Below are 15,336 nucleotides of genomic sequence, written 5' to 3'. Positions count from 1 at the left end.
CCACTGCTGTGCCATATGCACATTTTCAACCTCTCTTTTTAAACTCTTGCTGAAGATGTAAAACCAGCCACCCCATGCGCCCGAATTTACCTAAATCTTCTTGGACCCTGAGAATCTAGCTGAGGGATCTCAGACTACACTATTGTCATGAGGATTTGGAAAGCGCATTTGAAGATGGGCAGATCATTGGGGACTAGGGCGGCAAAACTGTACAGTGCACTCAGGAACCAGGCTGCACAAACCCTGTGCTTTCCATTACTAGGTCTATGACCTTTGGCAGTATCCAGACCTCTGTGCACTCGTGCTTCTTATATAAATATTAAAATAGCACCTCAAAGTGTTGGGAGATAAGTGAAGTCATGTACGGGGAGCACCTAACACAAAGAAAGCGCTCAGCTAATGAGTTTGGTGGGATTCAAAAGTGAAAAGACACAGTCTCTTCAATAAATGGTGAGGGGAAAATTGGACAGATACATGAAAAAAAAAATGAAACTAGACCACCAACTTACACCATACACAAAAATAAACTCAAACTGGATAAAAGACTTAAATATAAGACCAGAAACCATAAAAATCTTAGAAGACTCCATAGGCAGCAAAATATCAGACATATGTCGGGTAGCAATATCTTTACCGATACAGCTCCTAAGGCAATGGAAACTAAGGAGAAAATAAACAAATGGGACTACATCAAAATAAAAAGCTTCTGCACAGCAAAAGAAACCATCAACAAAACAACAAGAAAACCCACTACATGGGAGAACATATTTGCCAATGTTATATCCAATAAGGGCCTAATCTCCAAAATGTATAGGGAACTCATACATCTTAACAAAAGGAAGATAAACAATCCAATCAAAAAATGGGCAAAGGACCTAAATAGACACTTTTTGAAAGTGGACATACAGAAGGCCAAGAGACATATGAAAACATGCTCAAAGTCATTAATCATCCAAGTCATGCAAATCAAAATGACAATGAGATACCATCTCACATCTATCAGAATGGCTATCATCAACAAACAACAAGTGCTGGAGAGGATGTGGAGAAAAAAGAATCCTTGCGCACTGCTGGTGGGAATGCAGACTGGTGTAGCCACTGTGGAAAACAGTATGGAGTCTCCTCAAAAAATTAAAAATGGAACTCCCATTTGACCCAGTGATCCCACTTCTAGGAATATATCCCAAGAAATCAGAAACACCAATCAGAAAGGACATATGCACCCCTATGTTTATAGCAGCACAATTTACAATAGCTAAGATTTGGGAACAGCCTAAGTGCCCATCAGCAGATGAATAGATTGGAAAACTGTGGTACATCTACACAATGGAATATTACACTGCTGTAAAAAATAAAGAACCCTTACAATTTGCAACAGCATGGATGGACAAGGAGAGCATTATGCTAATAAGCCAGTCGGAGAAAGATAAATATCACATGATCTCACCCATTTGTGGAATATAATGAACAACATAAACTAATGAACAAAAATAGACCCAGAGACAGAGAAGCATCGAACAGACCATCAAACCTCAGAGGGAAGGTAGGGGAGGGTGGGAGTAAGGGGGGAGAGATCAACCAAAGGACTTGTATGCATGCATATAAGCCTAACCAATGGACACAGACACCAGGGGGGTGAGGGCATGTGCTGGGGGGTGGAGGTCGCTGAGGAGTGTTCAGTGGGGGGAACACTATATGTAATACTTGAAACAATAAAGAATTTTTTTTTAAGTGAAAAGACACAAGGCTTCCTCTCCACAATATCTACAAAAGCCTTCAGAGATTCAAGACTATTGCCCTATGAATTGTCAGCACCAGAGAAAACATATTGTATGTTAGGCCAGCAGTAGGATGAACAGAAATTATCTGAGAGGAGAAAAAGCATAATTAAATACAATTTAAATCACAATTTAAATTTATCTTACAGGGTCTATTTTTTTTTTTTCTTTCAGAAAATGCCAGTGCCTTTAGCATTAGGTAAACATTGTGTGTCATTGATTTGTTTGTTTGTTCATTCATTTTATATTTCAGACATGGAATGATTTTGTTTAAAATATTTTTAAAAAACACACAAAACTGTTCAAATGTGGACCACTGAACATTTTATTACAAAGTCACTAAAACCGTATCATTAACTGTGCTTGTTACTCAGTGATTGAGTGAATCAGCACTTTAAAACATCTAAAACCTCCAGAAAACTAAATTCATGACCTCAAAAAAAGCAATAATTGTTTTGCAAATTAAAATCCTTTATCCCCACTCCAGCCAGTAACTTAATCTTCCGGCTGTAAATGTGGTGTGCAATGCCAATAACCTAAAGGAGGAATCACGCATCATTTTGCCTTGGTGCCAGCAAAATATCTCCAGTTGACAGTTATTAATTTCTAGTCAAATTATCCTGGAATAGGGTCAGAGAGAACTAATGGTTTTATTTTACATCCCGAGAAGTGTTGGGTTTCAGTATTCAGGATGCAGCGCTTTGTAAAGAGAGCTGCCTGGGAAACCAGGAGACCTACGGGCCCTCCCCCAAAATATTACTCAGATTATGAAGTGTATTAACCCTCCTCCACTTCGCAGGCACTTTCCCACAAAGTATATTAAAATTATCAAAATTGGTCCTTTATTCTTGACCTGCACTGAGGGAAATGTACAAAGATTTAACTTATCTAAAAATACAAACATCTGGTTATATATGAGTGACCAAGGATTTAAAAAGCTGTTATTGTTTTCACTCACTCTTCAAATTTGTCTTTGATTTTGGAATTTAGCCTAGTAAATATGCCGTAAATATGCACAAAGAAGTAAAAGAGATTATGAGAGTATTAGGGTAAAGGTTTTTTTACCCTTAGTTTCCAGTTAGGTGGTCCGTGTAATGTGAGTTATATCATGATAAAATTAATTGCTTTATTCAACTCACATGTAATCCTTTTAACTGGCTCAAAGAAATTTAAACAAATTGAATTTTATGGTGTTGCATACAAATAATGTCCAACAATCCTGTTTTGGACTTTACAAAGTTGTGATGCCCATCCAGGTACGTCATTCAGGCAAGGATAAGGAACATGTTGGAATTTAATAGTTGCAGGTGTGATATATCCAGCAGCCTGGCAAATAAAAAGATCTGGATTCACATCTAGTATCCATGTTCCACCTCTGTTATTGGGGCCTTGGGCAAGTCACTGCCTCTCTTTGAACCTCAGTTCTCTCTCTTCAAAAATTCATTGAAAATGATACCAACTAATTAGGAAACAGCAATAAATGTATTGTGAGTTTAAGAGAAATGTCTAGGAAAGTGCCTTTGCTAACTTTAGTGTACCCTAAAGATATTATGTTACTTTGAACAGCTTTACTGAGATATCATTTATATACCATATAATTCACCCATTTCCAGGATACAATTCAATGTTTTTATTATATTCATAGGATTGTGTAACAATCACCACAATCTAATTTGAAAATATCTTTGTCTCCCCTAAAAGTTACCCATAGCCATTGACAGTCACCCTCAATGTCCCTGACTCTTTCCATCCCGATATCTAGGCAACCAAAAATCTGGTGGCTCTTTCTATATATTTGTCTATTCTGGAAATTTCATAATAATGGAGTCATATAATATTTAATGCTTTGTGACTGGTTTCTTTCATTTAGCATAATTTTTATAAGATTTGTTCATATTGTAGCATGTATCAGTACCTGATTTCTTTTTATTACCAAATAATGTCCTATTATACAGATATACTACATTTTATTTACCCATTCATCAGGTACTGAACATTTGGGTTGTTTACATTTTTGGCTATTATGAATAATATAATGTTTCTATGAACATTCATATACAAGTGGATGTGTGTTTTAATTTCTTGTGGTAAATACCTAAGAGTGTAGCTGCTGGATTCTATAAATCTGTCTTTAACATTCTGAGGAACTGCCAAACTGTTTTTTCAAAACAAGATATGACATAATACATTCACCAGCAATGTATAGAAATATAAATTTACATTTTCGCTAACACTTATTATTGTCTACTAGAGGCCCGGTGCAAGAAATTCATGCACTGGTGGGGTAAGGGTGTCCCTCAGTCCAGCCTTCACCCTCTCCAATCTGGGACCCCTTGGGGGATATCCGACTGCCGGTTTAGAGGGGTTGGGCCTAAACCTGCAGTCAGACATCCCTCTCACAATACGGGACTGCTGGCTCCCAACCACTCACCTGCCTGCCTGCCTGATTGCCCCTAACCGCTTCTGCCTGCCCGCCTGATCACCCCCTAACCACTCTCCTGCCCGCCTGCTTGATGCCTAACTGCTCCCCTGCTGGCTCAATTGCCCCCAACTGCCCTCCTCTGCAGTCCTGGTCCCCCCCAACTGTCCTCCCTTGCAGGCCTGGTCACCCCCAACTTCCGTCCCCTGCAGGCCTGGTCGCTCCTAACTGCCCTCCCCTGCTGACCTGGTCCCCTCCAACTGCCCTCCCCTGCAGGCCTGGTCCCCCCCAACTACCCTCCCCTGCAGCCTGGTTGCCCCTAACTGCCCTCCCTCCCCTGCTGGCCTAGTTGCTCCTAACTACCCTCCCTTGTAGGCCTGGTCCCCCCCAACTGCCCTCCCCTGCCAGCCTGGTCCCCCCCAACTACCCTCCCCTGCAGCCTGGTTGCCCCTAACTGCCCTCCCCTGCTGACTTGGTCCCTCCCAACTGCCCTCCCCGGGCAGCCTGGTCACCCCTAACTGCTCTCCCTCCCCTGCTGGCTTGGTCCCCCCCTACTGCCCTTCCCTGCCAGCCTGATCACCTCTAACTGCCCTCCCTCCCCTGCTGGCCTGGTTGCCCCTAACTGCCCTCCCTGCTGGCCATCTTGTGGCTGCTATCTTGTGCCCACATGGGGGCGGCCATCTTGTGTGAGGGCGTGACAGTCAATTTGCATATTACCTCTTTATTATATAGGATTTTTAAAAATAATCCTAGTGGGTGTGAAGTAGTATGACATTGTGGTTTTGATTTGCATTTCCCTATTGATTAATAAATTGAATATCTTTCATGTGCTTATTATTTGTATAGCTTTCTGGGAGAAATGGGCTTATTTGCTGTTTTGTTGAGTTGTAAGAGATCTTTATATAGAGCTACAGGTCCCTATCAAATATATGATTTACTAATATTTCCTTCCATTATGTGGGCTTTTTGCTTACTTACTTTTATCTCTTGACCTACAATGTTTTAATTTTGATGAAGTTCAATTCATCTATTTTTTTTCTTTTATTGCTTTTGGTATTGTACTAAAAAGGTTTTGCTGAGACCAGCTCATAAATATTTACTCCTAAGTCTTCTAAGAGTTATATAGTTTTTGCTCTTATATTTAGATCTATGATCCATTTTGATTATATTTGTTTACAGTGTGAGGTAGGGGTCTGACTTCATTGTTTCATCAGCTTAATATGTCCAATGTAATACATATTTATTAGAAAAAAATCCTTTTTTTAACTTGACCTTTCTTAACTTCAAGTTTCCCAGCTGTATAATAGCAAATAGTTGTGATGATAAAATGAAATAATGGTATTAAGCCATTTTTAAGACTTTATTAATAGAGTAAATTAGTTTTGTTTTTATTATTGTCCTTTTTATTGAAATGGATTTTTCAAATATTCTGTAAGAACCCTTATCATGTTACATTATCAAATTAGCAATTTTTAAAATGCCTATGTCCCCTGAAATCTTCAGAGTAGCTGTCTATATTTTTGGGTGCCCAAAGCCTGTCACAGTTCCTGGCCCATATCAGTGCTCAATAATTGTTGGAATTAATGTTTACTACTAATATCTGTAAATATTTTTAGAAGTGGCCTACTGTTATTCTTTTATCAAGTTAATATTTTTAAATATTTGATAATATAGGTTTAAAATTGCTATATCTCCCTGATAGATTGACCCTTTTATCATTATAAAATGTCTCTATCTCTAGTAACATTTTTTGCTTTAAAGCCTACTTTGTCTAATATTAGCATAGCCATTTCACTCTCTCATGGTTACTCTTTGTATTGTATATATATATATTTTTTAAATATATTTTATTGATTTTTTACAGAGAGGAAGGGAGAGGGATAGAGAGCCAGAAACATCGATGAGAGAGAAACACTGATCAGCTGCCTCCTGCACACCCCTTGATGGGAATCGAACCCGGGACCCCTCAGTCTGCAGGCCGACGCCCTATCCACTGAGCCAAACCGGCTAGGGCAATATATTTTTTAATCTATTACATAACTAAGTCCCCTCAACCAGAACTGTGGAGCTATTCACCCTTATGGTATGCCTTTCTCCAGAGCAGAACCCTAGCATCACTGCATTGGAGCTGACAGTGGCAGCCTCTGGTCTTCTCTGCTTGTCACTCCTGATGGGAAACCTCTACCATATGAGAGTGTGGAGGGGTGGTTGAGTACCAGTATTTGAAGCCTGCCACACCTGAGATAGAGTTTCCACGCTATAAATGGAGGCTGGCTGTGTTCTGGGACTGCCCCCTGAGTTGGAGGGGAACTGCCCCCTTCTGGGCTCTAATCAATCTCTCAAGGAAAATTTCAGATGAGTGACAAGACAGCAATGTTGAAGCAAAGTATACAAATTTATTAAAAATACATTAGGCTTAAAGCATAAGTGGGCAACTCAGCTATTCTGAGTCCCAATCTGGTGGGGGTTCAAGTGTTTTATATCTCTTTCCCCTATAGGTTTTAAAGCTTCCATGTGGATATTTTGGGTAGCAGACTAGGTACCGCAGTCTTATCCTACATTGTTGTGGCTTACCTCAGAATGTTTGTACATACATCTAGTCATCTTGTTTGGCAAGTCCTAAGGCAGCTGACTTCTTTGTTTAGTGCAGTGGTCGGCAAACTCATTAGTCAACAGAGCCAAATATCAACAGTACAATGACTGAAATTTCTTTTGAGAGCCAAATTTTAAAACTTAAACTATATAGGTAGGTACATTGTTATTAACTTAATTAGGGTACTCCTACGCTGGCCTTTGCTAAAAACGTCCTCAATCTGATTGAGGTACATTCGCTGAGGTACTCTTCCAACTCTCCCATCCTCAACTCATGCATGAATCGCGTGCCCCCCCCCCCCCCGCGCTGCTTATCCCGTGGCCCACCTGCACCGCGTCGCCCAACCGACCGACACCCCCCACTTCTTCTAACACCATTTCTTCAAAATAGACTCGCCCAGGCTGAAAACCAACTTCTACGCATGCACCATGAAGTTCAATCGCACTGTACGTGCATGCCCGCATGTGGTATTTTGTGGAAGAGCCACACTCAAGGGGCCAAAGAGCCGCATGTGGCTCGAGAGCCGCAGTTTGCCAACCACTGGTTTAGTGGATGAGATAAAACTCCCCTTTTGTCCCTTTTACCCCCTTTCCTGCCCTAACATCCCCCAAGTAATACTACCTAAATGCTTTGGGGGTTTTGTTGTTTGTCCACCAGACTTTATCTGTCTTTGGGTTGAGCTGGCACAAATGGCATTAATTGGGCCTTGGCTCTCTGTTTTCCCAGGCCAAGGTGATTTAAGCTATGTATTCTCTGGTTAGGGAGGAAAGGTATAAACCATTTGCTCTCCAGTGTCCTTGGTTGGGGAAGATAAGGTCTTGTGTTTCACAAGCTGGCTGCAAGCTACCCAAACTGCTTGGCCTTGCTTAATTTTCTTTTTTCAGTTTCCCCATTCCACTTGCCCAGAAATTTCCCTAGCTTCTTACTATCCTGCCACAGATGGAGTAAGGGCAATCTGGTCCTCTTGGAATTGCCTGCCTAGAATAGAGCTGGGGCTAGTGGGGAGGGAGGGATAACAAATGCTGGCAGCCTGCCCCTCCTGGGATGAAATTGTAGCTCCAGACTGGGAGCTGGGGAGAAAGGGAGCTCCCATCTCCTTGGCCATACCTGCCCAGATTAGAAAACACCAGGTAGAATTTTATAACATGAGAATGGTGACAGAACAAGTAGTGACTGAAACACCAGCCTCCCCTGCTTTTACCAAGATTTAGTAGATTTTCTTGAATGTATGCTTCTCCATTTGTTTTATACCCAGAGAACAATTTCCAGAGACTTTAAATAAATTTTTTATAATTTTCATCAGTTAAATTGTTGCATAGGGTCCACTTATCTCCTTACTTGCCATCCCCTTTATTATATTTTTCTGTTACTGAAATTTCTAACACTGGAAACTTTTGAGACAAAAGCATTATAGACTCAGAAACATCCCCTTTGAAGATTTGAAAATTCTTGTTTTAGGCAGAAGTTGAAAAGAAAGAAGAGGCCTAAGGGTGCTGATGCCTTCAGGCAGGTACCAAAAGAGAAGTGAAGTCTCTAAGAATAACAATAAGAGTTCCAGATTGTGCTGATAATGTTCTCAGGACAGTGATGATTGCAAGTTGACCAGGGGGTAGGGCTGCTCTCAGATCTGATTCTGAGGTGGACCTTCAAGTTCACTGGGTAGTAAATAGCAGCCAAAAACAGTTTGCTTTTTTTTTTTTTCCTTTTATGGAACCCAAGTTAAAATAAAACCCAAGACCACTCAGTACTATGATATAACCAATAGATCTTGGTGCTTATCCTCTGCCTAGTCTCTGGGGAAAGGATAAGTTTTTAGAGGGAAGAGGAGGGGAAAATGGAGGAGAACAAGAAAGGAGGGTGCTGGGTTGGTAGGCAAAGCTGTCTCTGGAAGCAAGGAGTGGGAGAGTTCCTGTTTCTATAGCATTTATCTGACATTTAGTGTCCCCTTAAACTGGGAGGGGACTAATGCCATGGGGGTGGGGACTGCTAGACAGGTAGCACCAATGGATAGGCATCAATTATCTGGTCAGCCAGCTGCTAAGTTTCAGTGATGTTATTAATTTTAGAATAAAGCAGTACTTCCATTGACACTTTTTGCCCACATAGATTATGGCTGGATTTAGGTATAGAATTGGCTTTCTAGGGCTTAAACAACAGAAGTATATTCTCTCACAGTCTGGAAGCTAGAAGTCCAAGATCAAGGTGTTGGCAGGTTTAGTTTCTCCTGAGACTTCTTTCCTTGCTTGCAGATGGTCACTTCCTTACTATGTCTTCCAATAGCCTTTCCTCTGTGTGTAAGTAACCTGATGTCTCATACTCTCCCTTTAAGGACACTAGTCATAGTGGATTAGGCTTGTACCCTTATGACCTCAATTAACTAATTACCTCTTTAAAGACCTCAAAATAGCCCTAACTGATTTGGCTCAGTGGATAGAGCAGTCGGCCCCTGCGGACTGAAGGGTCCCAGGTTTGATTCCAGTCAAGGGCATGTACCTTGGTTGTTGGCACACCCCCAGTGGGACGTGTGCAGGAGGCAGCTGATTGATGTTTCTAACTCTCTATTCCTCTCCCTTCCTCTCTGTAAAAAGTCAATAAAATATATTTTTTTAAAAAATAAAGACCTCAAAATAGAGTCACATTGGGGGTTAGAATTTTCAGATATGAATCTGGAGACAATTCATTTCACAACAGGTATTATGTATACAAATGTCAGGAAAAGTTTGAATAACTTTAGAATGACCAAAAAAAGAGGAAAGAAATTGGGGTTCTGCCTAGCTCAACCTTTTGTTGTCTTTGACTAGCCTACTTAGAATTGCAAGGTGTAATGAAAAAGTTCCCTCTCGAAAGTTATGCAAATGATTCCTTTTTGTACAAAAGCAGGTAGCTTTTGTCCAAAAGAGAATATAAATATCTGTAAGTTAAATTCTCCTTTAACTAACTGTAACATCTACTGGTCACCTCATAAATTAATGAGTTAAATAAAATATTTGACACACTCATTTTATAATTGTGTGAAAATCATGATTTTACCTTTTAACAAATATGATCCTTTAACACTAATATTGAGGGTTATTTAGACAATATTATTACTGCTGTCCCAATTTTTCTGTCCTTCAGTGTTTTTTTCCTCCCTTTTCTAACTTTTCTTTTCTCTTCACTGAACTTAAACTCCAGGGTTAGAAATGGAAATTAGCAGGTACACCGAACATTGATGATGGACAAGGAAACAACGAAGGCCACTATCAGAATTCTGTCATATTTCAATAAGGAGTCATGTTACTGAAGCTTTTCATGTCATAGACCAATGATACATACCCACACCCTCCTCCAGTGATGGCGAACCTATGACACGCGTGTCAGAGGTGACACGCGAACTCATTTTTTTGGTTGATTTTTCTTTGTTAAATGGCATTTAAATATATAAAATAAATATCAAAATTATAAATCTTTGTTTTACTATGGTTGCAAATATCAAAAAATTTATATATGTGACACAGCACCAGAGTTAAGTTAGGGTTTTTCAAATTTCTGGCACGCCGAGCTCAAAAGGTTCGCCATCACTGCCCTACTCTATCAGAAAAAAAATGTACATATATATTTAAATTTGTTTTGTAGAATTTAAAATCTTTGTTCTAGATATTTCAAAGTTCCTGTTTAAATATTAAAATTAAAAATTTATATAGTTAGCCCTGGCTAGCGTTGCTCAGTGGTTAGAGTGTCAGCCCGCGCACCAGAGTTGTGGGCTCAATTCCCAGTCAAGGGCAAGTACCTGGCTTGCAGGTTTGATCCCCTGTCTCAGTCAGGGTGCATGTGGGAGGCAACCAATTAATGTGTCTCTCACATCAATGTTTCTCTCTCCCTTACCCCCTCCCTTCCACTCTATAAAAAAAAAAAATCAATGGAAAAAATATCCTTGAATGAGGATTAACAAAAAAACACCTCCCCCCAAAAAAATTTAAATAGATAAGATAGTTTAATTAACTGGAAAAAGTTTAAAAAATATTTAATTTGCAGTTATTATAAATTTCTCAACCAGTCTTAAATAATGGCATAGTTTTTTTTTCTTTTTAAATCTTAAAAATGTCTATGCCTTGTCTTGAAACACTTTTTTTCTTGATTTCCTTAGCCAACAATTCAGTGATCATAAGCATTCAAGCAACACAAAGTATTTAATCAACACTTGCATAATGCATCAAAAAGCACTGCGTAAGCAGAGATAACTTTAAGCAAATATGTACTATTCTTATAAGCCATTTGTTTGAAAGTGGGTTAGTTCCAGGATATAGTGTAAAATAGTTTTAACCTTATGTGACAGCAACTTACCTCCATCTCTTACCAAGGTGAACCTGTACCCAACATATTTAACATCACAAATGTTTGCTACTATTTTTAATGTAGAATGAATCTTTAGGAAGGGAAATCAGATAGAGTCAATAACCTACTACATTAGATTATCCAAAGTCATCTTTACTCTTTTCCAACTGTACAAACAAATTAATTTGCTTTCTTGCCTTGGCATTTATGAATGCAAATTTAATCACCTAAATTTAGACTTCCTGGGAGACAATTTGAAACCACATTGTGAACATGACTTTCACATAAGGTTTGTTCCTTTTTCCTGAATTAGAAAGTGAAATTTAAAAAAAAAAATCTATGCTGTATTAGACCCTAGGCAAAATCAACAGAGCTCTGCCATCTCCCGTTAAGTTGATTCAGGGCTCTGGGGAACCATGTCACCATCTGGGCTGGAGTGCATATGGTCAGAGGGAGGCCTGGGAGAGTGTCCTCAAAAAGACCCCAGCTGGCTGAGCAGCCACCTGTTACCAAGATGAGCGAGGGCACAATATATCGTATTCCTCATAATCCATCTGTTTCTAGTCTCTGAATATTCAATTCTGTCATGGCAGGGTACACCGACAACAGGAGAGGCCTGGCTCAGAAAGGACAAGACTACAAATCCTGCTAAACAGAAGACATCTACAAGTTCCGCATGATGAGAGACAAGGAGGCTGGTTTGCAAAGGTCAAAGGAGGCAGAGGTAGCAAGCCTGGAGAAGCAGAAAGCCCAGGAGCTCAAAGAAGTCCTAAGAGCAGCACTGATGAGCTGTGTTGAAGACTCAAATGGCAGCTGAAAACAAGTGTCTCTGAATCCAGAGACGTTGATTGTGGTTCCAAAACAGATACTTTGAGATTAATTCAACTCCTGATTAAAGCAAACATATAGAATCTAGGATGAATTTATAGGCTCAATGGCAAATAATAATAATTAAGAATAGCCAATACATAGCATCTAATAAGTACTTGGCATAAATTAACGAATTTAGTCTTCACCATAACTCTGTGAGGCAAATGCTATTATTATTCTCTCTGTGGAGATGAGAGAAATTAGGTGCAGAGGACCTGAGTAACTTGCCCAAGTCACCTAAGTGGTAGAGCTGGAGGTGAAGCCCAGCGGTCTGTAGCCTTCACCACTGCATGCCACTCTCATTCCCTTTCAGCTTCCCATCTTCATTTTTATTCTATATCCCCCTTTCCCTATTCCACTCCTTCACTCTGATTTTCCTTCCTATACATCATGAATGTCAGGTTGGCCATTCATGGTGGAACCTGAGCAAATGATAGCAAATATATGGAACTCACTCTGATCCTCCTCCACCCAATTCGCTTGAGTTGAAATGAGGAAGGATTTGCCCTAGCCAGTTTGGCTGTGAGTAGAGTGTCAGCCCACAGGCTGAGGGGTCTTGTGTTCAAATCTGGTCAAGGGCATGTACCTCAGTTGCAGGCTCAATTTCTGGCCCTGGTCAGGGCATGTAGGAGGCCACCAATTGATGTGTCTCTCTCTCTCTCTGTCTCTCCCCCTCCCTTCCACTTTCTCTAAAAAAGTCAATGGGAAAATATCCTCATGTGAGGATTACAAAAAAGAAAGAAAGAAAGAAAGAAAGAAAGAAAGAAAGAAAGAAAGAAAGAAAGAAAGAAAGAAAGAAAGAAAGAAAGAAAGAAAGAAAGAAAAAAAGGAAGGAGAGAGGAAGAAAGGAAGGAAGGAAGAAAAGAGGAAGAATTCTTGCTTTTTGGCTGTAGAAGTCTGGCTTTTGAGTGTCTGAACTGTGTGAGGGGTGTGTGTGTGTGTGTGTTGTGTGTGTGTGTGTGTGTGTGTGTGTGTAAAGGGCAGGGAGAAGGATCTAGAAGGTGGAAAACAGCTGAAGGTTGAAGGTGGAAGCTAGCAGAGTTGTGTTTAGGAGGAACTCTCTGAGACCTGTGGTTTATACAGGCTGAGGGGAGCCTATGTGATAAAATGTGGAACAGTTGGGGAAAGGGCAGCAGAAGGGACTGAGGCACTCAGCACAGCATCAGTAAGTGACAGTGGTGAGATGCCTCCTCCTGTGACTCGCAGGGAGCAGACATCAAAGAGACAAAAGCAGATTAATGGCTTTGTTCTTCAGGTCTCCTGAGAACTCCCCCAGAGATGCCTAGAAATAGACAGGGGAGATTTTGAATGGCAGCAGGAGAAAGTTGAAACCCCACAGTTGTGCAGGTAAACAACACCAAGCAGCAAAATGCAGGTGTTTATGTCACCATGACCTCCTTGTATGCAGAGGCTGGCGAGACCTGGGGACATCTTAGCTGCTGCATTCACAGGACTAGGAAAGAGCAAGAGCAATGCAATATAAACCAGCCCTTCAAGCATGTCCAGCACAGCTACCGACACAATCTACTAATAAAGGGCAACTCGACATTTTTTCAGAATAGTTTATACTCTACAAGGCCTTCCCTCTTGAGGTTTTATTTTTATAATCATTTTTTAGAAATTGAATTTTAACCATATATTAAAGTGATTGTCCCTTTGTTATTGACTCTGTCTCACAGCGTGCAAATGTTTGTGCATTTCTCCCACTAGCACTGACATTTGGTGCTCAAACTTGTCCCTCTGGGTGTGGTTCAATTCAAATCCTAAGAAAATTAACTGCTAGCTTTTAACTATCCCATTGAGCTTGGGCTTTCTCAGTTTGCCTAAAGTCAGATTCCAAGGACCAGGGGACATGAAGGATAAAATCAGAATAAACACTTTTGATCTAAGCTAATGTGACTGGACCATATGTAATAGCCCTGCAGTCCTTCTCCTATTTTCTATTTTGTACATATCTTTTTCGGTCATCAGATGTAGCAGAAAATTGTAGGGGGGGAAACAGTCTTTTAAAAATGCTCAAAAGGATGAAGTATGAGCAGATGTCCAAGAGAAAGATAAAATAACATTGCGAGTAAAATGTAGAGATTTATTGACACACTTTAGCAAGCTGTAATAGAAAATGTTGGGGACCTTAGAGTACAACACTAAAAGAGAAAAGGTAAAAAGTCATATTTTTATCTCATTGTATTCAATAAATCATGTCATTTCACTCGCTTCCAAGAAGTTTGTTCACTTACTATAAATTGTACTTAGTTGTCAAGCCCTGTTCATTATACGCAAAATACTATCTCCTACATTTTTTACTATACATAGATAAGCATATTACATATAATAAGCACATAGGTATTAATAGATAGCATATCATACTTTATTTTAAAATAAAGCTATTAATATAACATATTCACTTCTTTTTTTAAATTATCATTTGGAACAGTAATAGAATAACTACATGCATAAGTCAATTAATTCCATAAGAAAGGAATAATATTAAAACATAGTTTATGTAGTTCTATTTTAAAATATAGAGGATATGGTTGGTATTTTAAAAAAAAAAGGTCAACTCTTTCTATACATGCTGGTAGAATAAGATGTAGAATATCATTTACCTGGTAACAGGAATTAAATTAGTAAGTATGCACTGAGCACCGACTATGAATTTGGCACTTTGAGTATAGAAATCTAGAACTCAAGGAGGGCTCAAGTCAGAGATAAATATGACAATTTTCTTAATATACATACTATTTTTTTTTATTATTGACAGTATTACATATGCCTCCCATTTCCCCCCTCCACCCAGACTCCACCCCACCCCAGGCCTTCACCACATCATTGTCTGTGTCCATGGGCTGTGCTTATGTGCATATATGTTCTTTGGTTATACTATTTAAAGTCAAAGCAATGGGTGAAATTACCCAGATGAAAGTCAATATAAAGAAGATAGGCAAGAACAGAGCCTTGGAGTACTCCAATATTTAGAAGGAAAGAAGCTGAGAAGCCACCAAAGGAGACTGAGAAAAAATAAAAATAAAAACCAGGAAAGTGTACTGCAAGGAAGGCAAGGAGAAAGTGTTTCATGAAAGAGAAATTAATCAACTGATTCAAGCTCCTGAGAGGTAAAGTGAGATGAATGGAGAGAGTTAACCACTGCATTTTGTAAGATGAAAGCCATTGTGTCAAATGACTGAGGAAGCCTAAATCAGCCGCTGGGGGAAGAGGGTTAGTTTTGCTTAAGAGTAGAGCTCCGGCTCCACCAGTGACTGGAGAAGGACAAGGACAGAAGATACAGGTAACGCTGTCATTGAAAAAGAGTCAAACAGAAGATATACAGTAAGTGGACATTAAAGTAAAGGCTGTAGATTATG

The 15,336-nt window shown here is 39.7% G+C and overlaps 1 long non-coding RNA gene across 2 annotated transcripts in view; it reads left to right on the top strand.

Annotated features, from left to right (window-relative positions):
* The window catches only part of LOC102241934, an 83,270-nt gene extending 70,732 nt beyond the window's left edge, over positions 1 to 12,538 (top strand). Inside the window, exon 5 of one of the 2 annotated variants that reach the window (XR_314593.2) lies at positions 11,698 to 12,538. This is a non-coding gene — a long non-coding RNA (uncharacterized LOC102241934). Of the gene's footprint in view, positions 1 to 9,964; positions 10,142 to 11,697 lie in introns of those variants that run through there. The other variant, XR_001360185.1, reaches the window with a different exon arrangement.
* Positions 12,539 to 15,336: the final 2,798 nt, after the last annotated feature.

The sequence above is a fragment of the Myotis brandtii genome, unplaced genomic scaffold (genome assembly GCF_000412655.1).
Source record: "Myotis brandtii unplaced genomic scaffold, ASM41265v1 scaffold82, whole genome shotgun sequence".
Taxonomy (NCBI): Eukaryota; Metazoa; Chordata; class Mammalia; order Chiroptera; family Vespertilionidae; genus Myotis; species Myotis brandtii.
The sequence above is the reverse complement of the archived record's forward strand: the minus strand, read 5'-3'. Positions and strand labels throughout refer to the sequence as shown.